At 42.6% G+C, this 9,127-nt stretch overlaps 1 long non-coding RNA gene across 1 annotated transcript; it reads right to left on the bottom strand.

Annotated features, from left to right (window-relative positions):
• Positions 1–805: 805 nt before the first annotated feature.
• Positions 806–7,088, bottom strand: LOC127220938 (uncharacterized). Its single transcript, XR_007834412.1, has 3 exons — positions 6,979–7,088; positions 1,124–1,168; positions 806–1,022 (listed from the first exon to the last, which is right to left on the bottom strand). It is a non-coding gene; the product is annotated as an uncharacterized LOC127220938 (long non-coding RNA).
• Positions 7,089–9,127: the final 2,039 nt, after the last annotated feature.

The following is a 9,127-nucleotide window of genomic DNA, read 5'->3' as shown; positions in this document are numbered from 1 at the left end:
AATGAACACCAATGTAAACTCACATTTAAACCCTGCCTCTCAGTTCCTAGGACTTTAAGCTTCACTTCGTGTGCTTGTTGACACATGAGTCTTCCTTTTTGGATGTCCAAGCAGACTGAAAAACAAATTGCAAAACCTCCCTAACACTAAGAAATATTGCATCACTCCACCCTGCCTCAACACTTCCCTCCCACTGTTGGCCTAGAAGATTTCCTCACATCTGAGTGCATCACTCAGTGGGAACCAGCATTAAAAGGACTGCCTCCCAACGATCATCTAGGGGCTGGAGCCACTGGCTCTCAGTATGTTGTTCCACTCCACCCTAAACAGCATGGAGAGGCAGGACTGACAACTTCCGCTGTCATGAAAACCATGTGTCTTATTTCACTTTCTACTATGTCAGGAAGCAGCAGGGAAAACAGCATTGTAAAAAGGTTACTGCAAAAGCCAGGAGGTGGTGGGGAAAGCCTTTAGCACCGGGAGGCAGGTGGGTCTCCGAGTTTTCCGAGTTTGAGGCTATAGAGTGAGTCAGGACAGGCAGGGCTACACGGAGAAACCCTGTCTCCAGAGGAAAACAGTCACAAGGCTATCCCCTTCAGCAGCTTTTAAAAGACTGAGCCTGCAAGTACCGTGGTGGACACTCAGAGCCTTGGTACCACGGTACTTGCAGGGCCTATGGGCACATCTTCCCTCTTGCTCCTGTTTAATCGTATGGAACAGTTATCACTGCATACTGTTTGGAGCATAATAATGAGGGTAAATGTCTGCACAAATTCAGTACAGATACATTTCATGATGTCTTGATTTGGTTGCCTTTGGAAGAAGAGTCCATGGTGTAGAGGGTGGATCATTTGTGCCTTTCAGACAGTGTACTCTTTCCAGAACGCTTGTTGACAGCAAAAAGCTTCAAAGCTCTTTGTTGCTGAAGGGTGAGAAGACTGGCAGCCATTGTTTGTCATGGGTGACTGAAATGTGTGGTGCTGAAGCAGGCCTTTATCTCCAGCTTGCTTCTCTTTATCCATCTGGAAAGAAGAAAAACAATACTCATTGGTCTGGTATGGAAGCGATTGCCAAGAACCTTGTGATCCACACAGGGAAGGTGACACCAGTTGCTACATCTTACAGATGTTTCCCTGTGACTAATAGGTGCTCAGTTCTTTTGGAGATACTGACAAAGAAAAAACAAAAGCAGGAATAGATTTGTAGGTTTTAATAATATGTACACATTTCTTCAATATGTTAGCAAACATTCTTTAGCCTGAAGTTTCAAGCCACAGGTTTCTTTAACCCAGTGTTTCTTGACCAGGGTGTGTCACACTCCTCTGTGGAATCTACAGTTGTGCTGGCTTCCTCTTATTTTCTATGGTATAGAACAAGCCATTTTGTCCAAGTCTTTTCTTTTTCCTTTTTTTTAAATAATAATAATAATAAAAAAACAAGGTACAAGGTAAGTAAGGTAAGTAGAAGGAGGAACAAGAGAAAGGGGAAGTAGAGGAAGAGGAGGGAGGGATTCAGAAGTGGAGGGGAGGGAGAAGAGTGGGGGAAAAGGGGGATATATTGAGGGCCAGCCAGCATTCACAGCATCAGAAATGAAGTCTTCATGTAGTATCATCTTCTGAAATGCTATTAGGCCTTTCAGTTATTAAAGACATGCCTCAAGGTAACATTGGTATAGGCACTCCCAAGGTTTTCTGGGACGTTTTGTAGTCGATAAATGTTCCCCATTCCATTTCCTATCTAATCTATAAGGCACCTTCAGATTAGTCTTGTTGGAAATAAATTCAAGCCCTTGTATGTTATCAAAGAACCATCACTATTGGTCTGTATCATATTAGAGCATGTATCCTTTGGTATGGTTCTGAATTAAAAAAAAAAAAAAAAAAAAAAAAAACCAAGAAAAATGTTGTGTTCCTTTCTGCCCTTTTCCTGGATGTGAACTCCTGGAGATGGAAGCCAATATGGAAAAGGAAGTCAACGGACTTGTTTCTTCAAAAATACCAACAAATTGTCTTTGTCATCAGTATGCTGGACTGGTGGCTGCTGAACTCTTCACTCCCAGAGGTTCTGATTTGAGAGGACTGGGATAGAAATAAGCATTTGTGTTCTGCTTTATTTTGTTGGGCAGGGACTCCAGACATAGCCCAGGCTGTCCTGGAACTCAGTACATAGGAGAAATTGCCTTGAACTGATCCAGGATTCCCGTGTCTCAGCCTCATAAGCACTAGGCTTGTAGGCACAAGGCACCATGCCTGACCGAATTCTGCTTTTCTAACAAGTAGAAACTTGGGCAGTAGCATTTGAAGAAAAATCCTTCATGATTTCCACTTTAAAATCTGTTCCTTCAGACAGAGGGGGAGAGCAAAAAAAGAATTGTCTTTGTAGAGAGAACCATTATGGGATTATCGAGAAACCTGGCACTAGGGAAATTCCCAGGAATTCGCAAGCGTGATCCCAGATAAAACTTAAAGCAATAGTGCAGAGGGTGCCTGTACTGGTCTTTCCCTGTAATCAGATTGATGACTACCTTAATTATCATCGTAGAACCTTCATCCAGTAACTGATGGAAGCAGATGCAGAGGTCCATGGCTAAGCACTGGGCCAAACTCTTGGAATCCAGATGAAGAGAGGAAGGAGTGATAAAACAAGCAAAGAGATCAAGACCATGATAGGGAAACTCCCAGGAACAGCTGATCCAAGCTCACTGATTCTGGACTGACTGCTGGGGAACCTGCATAGGACTGAACTAGGCCCTCTGAATGCAGGTGACAGTGGGTGACTTGGGCAGTTTGTAGGGCCACTGCCAGTAGGACCAGGAGCTATCCCTAGAGCATGAACTGGCTTTTTGGAACCCATTTCCTATGGAGAGATACCTTGCTCAGCCTGGCGGGGGGGCCTTGGTCCCCTTGGAACAAACTTTGTTGACTCCTCATGGCAGCCTTACCCTTGATGAGGAGTAAAGGGGAGTGGGTAGGGGAAGGTGGGGCGAGCAGGAGGGAAGGAGAGAGGGATAACTGGGATTAGTATGTAAAAATAATAATAAAATAAAATAATAAAAAGAAATCTGCTTCTTCAGCAGGAGAGGAGCAGTAAAAGTTGATAAAATGACATTTCTTTTTGATAGGGCTGGAGAGACAACTCAGTAAAGTAAGTGTTGTACAAGAATGAGGTGCTAAGTTTGAAGTACAACATCTACATAAAAGGCTGTACTTTTGCCCAGAGCTGGGAGGCAGAGACAGGGGCATCCCTTGCCTAGCCTGACCATGGAGCCCCAGAGATCCCAACTGAGAAAACGAGATAGATGGTTCCAGAGGAGCAATGTCTGAGGTTGACCTCTGACCTTCACATATACACACACATGTATGCATATCCATGAATATACACACACACATGCATACGCACATGCACGCATGCATGCACGCTCATTCATACAGGCTTTTGCACCTAATGCTCCAAATATCAACTAGTATCAGAAAAGTTACTAGGCCCACATAACAAACATTCGGTGATGAGTAATTAGGTCAGTCTATTCAGACGTTCTCCCTTCTTTACCAAGAGCACAAATAACCTTAAATGCCAGTTAGTGTCTGACTGAATGTGCCTTCCCCCAAGCAGGGTAAGAGAAACCACACAAGGTGAGTAGCACTGTTAATGAGGGGGACTTGGTTGTCACTGTCTTGGGATGTAGGGAATTATGGAAAACAGAATGGGTTAACCTTTAGGAAGCAAAGTAACAAACATTCAGAAGGTGAGAGTCCTTAGCTGAAGAAACAGATCTCAGATGATGCAAACCTCCCAAAGTCTCACTGCAGAGCCGGGCTTCATGCAACCTTGGTGGTCAAGTTACTAGCTATGGATGTCTGTTTATTTGACTGTCAAGCAAAACCCTTTCCTTCAGGGCACTGCTACCCTCTGCACTAAACTTATGATTCTCTTCAGATTGCCAAAAAATATTTACTTTCTTTTTTATTCTCTAGTTCAATACAAAATCATTGTTTCTTTAATAAATGTGATTGCTTTTTCCCAAACATTAAAATTTTCAAAGTGTTGATGAAAGGAAAATAGAGAGTAGGACTTAGTAGCTTGTGCCTATAACCCTGACATCTAGGAAGATAACACAGGAGGAGGATTGCTGTGAGTTTGAGGCCAGCCTATGTGATGTAGTGACTAGCCTGGACTTGAGAGTGTGACCCTGACTCAAAAAGAAAAAGTGAGCAAAACAGATGCTGGTTGTCTGAAGGGGGGTGTCCTTCTGTATATAAGTTTCTCTTATTGGTTGATGAATAAAACACTGATTGGCCAATAGCCAGGCAGGAAGCATACCTGGGGCTACCAGAAAAGGAGAATGTTGGGGATAGAAAGGCAGAGAGAGGCAGAGAGAGATGCCATGCTCCCAAAAGAGTAACATGCCAGATTATAGGTAAGCCATAGCCTCATGGCAATACATAGATTAATAGAAATGGGTTAATCATTAATACAGAGCTAGCCAATAAGAAGCCTGAGCCATCGGCCAAACATTATATACTCAATGTAAGTCTTCGTGTGTTTATTTGGGGCAAAGCGGCTGTGGACCAGGAGGGACAGAAACCTCCATCTTCAGTTGTCTTCAATGAATAGTTTCAAGATGGTGTTTTTGATAGGGTCTAGCACACAGAGAACAATGTATGAATGTCATCTAGGGATGTAAAGAATGGTTCCACTTGAAAGTTTAAAACTCCACAATTTTGAGGGTAAATGTTAGAAGGAATAGAAACATGCAAATCAGTAGATACACCTGGGACTCAGGTATTGCTCATGCTTGGGTGTGCACATATGTATCTGAGTATGTACTTGTGTGTGTGTGTATCTCTGTATGCGTATTTGGGTATCTCTCTCTCTCTTTCTCTCTCTCTCTGTGTATCTGTATATCTGTGTATCCGTATCTGTCTCTATGGCTGTTTATATCTATATGTATCTATGGATCTTTGGTAGTGTGTCTGTATATACCTGTGTCTCTGTGTGCATCTGTGTGTATCTCTGTTGTCTTTCTGTATCTGTATGTATATGTATGGTTCTCTGTGTATGTTTTCTGTCTTTTTGTGTGTGTTTCTCTGTGTGGATATCTGTGTGTGTGTGTGTGTGTGTGTGTGTGTGTGTGTGTATCTGTGTGTGCATGTGTCTGTCTGTGTATGTGTGTGTGTGTGTATACCTCTGTGTGTCTGTGTGTTTTCATGTGTGTTTTTCTCTCTGTATGTGTATCTGTGTGTGTGTGTTTGTGTGTGTGTGTGTGTATGTGTGTGCATGTGTTTGTGTGTATACCTCTGTGTGTCTGTGTGTTTTCATGTGTGTTTTTCTCTCTGTATGTGTATCTCTCTCTGTGTGTGTGTGTGTGTGTTTATGTGTGCATGCGTATGTATATATGAATTTGAATGTGTTGGTGGTGATTTGTCTCGTTGTCTCATTCTTGGCACCCAGTCAGTATTCAGGAAAACCAGATTGAAAGTTTGGAATCTGTGCCGGCATGGATTGAAACTGGCCTCCAGTCACTAAGGAAAAATCAAAACAAAACACACAAGAATTTAGAGAGGACATTTTTCCTGCCAAAGAGTAATTTTTCCTTGATGTTATTTCTTATCTGAGCCAATATTCCAATGGAAAAAATAGGCTGGTCAAGAGTTCAATATAATTCTCTGTGACATCCAACCAAAAGTAACATAATAAAGCATTTTGGGGCTGGAGATATAGTTTAGTAGGTAGAGTGCGTGTCCAGCAGGGACAAAACTCTAGGTTTCATCTTGGGTACCATTTTTAAACCAGCTGTGTCGCCACATACATGTAAACCAGGTGTGCTGCCCCATGTATGTAAACCAGGTTTTCTGACACATGCATGAAAACAAGGTGTGCCGAGACATGCATGTAATCTTAGTGGCTAACTTCAGCTATATAGTGAGTTTAAGGCTAGCCTGAGCTATATGAAACCTTCTTTAAAAAATTGATGACAGAAATTTATATTCTTTCTGGATGATATATGTGTGACTATTTCATAAAAACTGTCTAAAACAAAAGCATAGAAAATAGAATAATCTAATGGTTTCTTGTTATTTGGAGAGGTTCATTAATAAAATAGTTATTAATACTTAATATAGGTCAGGGGTTATATACTAGATACAGATACTTGGGGTGATTCATGAAACAAAATGGCACATGCAGATGAAAGTTTCAGTGTGCTAAGGCTTCTAACATTATTGCAAACCAATTTATCTTTCTGTGTTCTTGCCAAGAATACTTAATAAACAGTGCTTAGAATGCCCGGATTTTGAAAGCACAATTTAAGTGTGGTCTTTGTTTGCTGTTGGGTTAGATGATATGACTGGCAGGTGAGGAGAAGAGTGTGTCAGTATTAAAATGGCCTGAGAAGACAGAGGGTTAGGTCCTCTCCTTCACGTCAGATGTGTGAACAGCAGCCTTGGGGCAAAGAAAGACTGATCTGATGCAGGTCACATATACTTTTGACAAGCTGACTGTTATATTTCACATTTGGAGAAATATTACTCCATATATTTAATCGTTTATCACTTTGTATGGAACTTAGTATCCTTTTGATGGGGCATTTCAGCTTATGATAATTTTATGAATTTTCCAAAGAAACGCATGAGTTTACACAGGGTAAGACAGTGTAGTCTCAGAATCCCATCATTAAGCGTAAGGTTATCAGTCAGACCTTGAGGAAATGGCTGGCCATATCACGTACAACCCAAGTCAGAGGTGAAGATGGGAAGCAGCAATGATAATAAAAGTAGGCAGAGAAGAGGTGGGTGTCCAATATTGTCCTGGATGCTGTTTACTGAAATCTCAGAGTGGCTGGCTGACATGGGCACATTATTCACTATCTCATAGGTTTGTAGTTCATTTACTCCTTGGAGGAGCAAGGAAGGACAGAAGAGTGGTTGGTCCTCTGCCATCAGGGATTCTGGTACATTCTGAGGGGCAGGCCTTTTTTACCTTCAGAAGTGATTCCCAGGATTTGTGGTGTTGATATACATGCAGAACTGCCTTTCTGGAACTTTTGTGCTTGAGAGACCATGTACTTGCTGAGGCACTGTGGAATCCCCATAACCCACCTAAGATACAACAATGAAAACCTTCTTTAGTCTATTTGGAGCTGACATTATGGAATCCAACATCTGTACACTATGTGGTCCTGTACACCACTCCATCTCCTCCCCTAATCAGCAGAGTACATGGCAACTCCTGAGCACTTTCTCAAAGCACAGAGACAAATGAGAACAAATCCGGTGTTACTTCACTGATTAGAGGCTTCCCGTAAAGCCTCACAGACCTACTGCCACCCTACAGCCTGCCCAAGCTGCCAGCAGGAAAAGCCAAGCCATTGTACATTCAGATCTCTAGAGAGTGGTCAACCAGAATACACACCTTGCAAAAAGTTAGGGATATTCAGGTTGAGTAATGATTCAGAGGTTTGCAAATAACACATGCTCGTTTTTATGTTGTTAAAGACTCCTTGCTAGGAAACGAAACACTTGTAATTCAATATGCAATGTTCTCAAGAGTCCCAGGCCAAACCACCTCAAGCTGTGAACGCCTTGGCTCTGGAGAGCTAGGCAAGGGTCAGGGCAGGGCAGGCTCTGGCCTGGTGCCTCCAGAATAAACCAAACAGCCACAGGAAGTGGTTTCTGTGATTCAGTAGGTGGCACACTTCCTTTTGAGTCAGAACTGAATCACAGCTGTGAGGGGTGAGAAGGATCTTTTCCTTGTTTCCTAGTCCCAAATGTAAAGTTACCATACTCTGTCAAATGTTGGGTCCTGTTTAGTTTAGCATATTAAAACTAAGGGGGGGGGGCAACCAGCAGACTGAACTGAACCCTGGTGAAATTTCATCACAGGGTCACCTTCTCAGAGGTGTGAAGGAAAGTTACCGTAAGGTGTCACTAGGGTCATAAAGGGCCCTGGTTCTCCCAGCCCCTATCTGACCCACTTCTAGGGGGACCGTTAGATCACACACTTACATAAACCATGTTACCTAAAATGTCCCAGCTCGGCTTTTCACTCACGGAACCTGGCTTACCCCCTTGTCTGCTGGACAGCCGTCCTCGCTCAGTACTGTCCCAAGCGTGGCCTTCTGTCAGCTCCGGCCGACACGATCGTGTTCTGAATGTACTGAATGCTGTTGGCAATGTTGTAAATTGTTCTGAGGCCCAAGGAAAAACCCCACAGATATCAACAAGTCATAAAGCAGGCACAGTTCTCCACATCTTTTTCCAAGTGCATGTCTTATTGTTTAACATCAAAAGTTCTGGGACTGTACATATATTCAACTACATTTCTATCTGATGACCTTTACTTTAGTATTTCTTTGTTGCTTCTTTCCAAGCCAGCTGATTTAGAGTGGTAGCATGTTTCTGAACATGATTTCACAGGCCCAGGCTAAATGCCCTGTGTTTGTCTTACTCCTAGAAAACTGATAAACAGGCTGGAATCAGAAATCTTATTACAGTGCTAATATCTCATGGCTCCTGCTGTGAGCCAGGCCAAAAGTTAAAAGGACACATTGGTTTGTGTTCAGATTAAAAATAAACAAGAATCAGTGACTGTTTATGTAGTTCAATGCTTAGTATATTTATATGCAGGGTCTTGGCTTCTATCGTCAGTAGTGCAAAGTGTGTGGTGTGTGTGTGTATGTGTGTGTGTGTGTGTGTGTGTGTGTAGGGATTTGTGGAGTTGTGAAACCTTACATAAGTCAGTTTCTCCGAGCCTTCATTTCTTTAGTCTATAAAACAGGTTTCTATCACAAGGATGGTATTGCTGTGAGAATGAATACTTTTACCTGATGTCTGGAACAGCTCCTTGCTTATGCTCAGTGTTTGAGATCAGTTTGTGCTCATTCTCTTTATTTACAGCATCTTTTCACTGGAAGATAGGAACAGCATTTGGACACACAACATGGGCATGCAGAGTCTCCTCTTGCCCAATGACATCATTTACATCCAGCTCCTGTAGCAATCCCATCCACAACACCTGTGGCCCATGTGACATCAAGTGGCATGTTGGACTCCTCAACAGACTGGTGGGGAAGCAAGCCAGGCAGTCTTCAAAGCAAAAGCCAGCTGTCTGGGCTGGACAGCATGGCTTA

This window comes from Phodopus roborovskii, unplaced genomic scaffold, assembly GCF_943737965.1.
Source record: "Phodopus roborovskii unplaced genomic scaffold, PHOROB, whole genome shotgun sequence".
Classification (NCBI taxonomy): domain Eukaryota; kingdom Metazoa; phylum Chordata; class Mammalia; order Rodentia; family Cricetidae; genus Phodopus; species Phodopus roborovskii.
The sequence above is the reverse complement of the archived record's forward strand: the minus strand, read 5'-3'. Positions and strand labels throughout refer to the sequence as shown.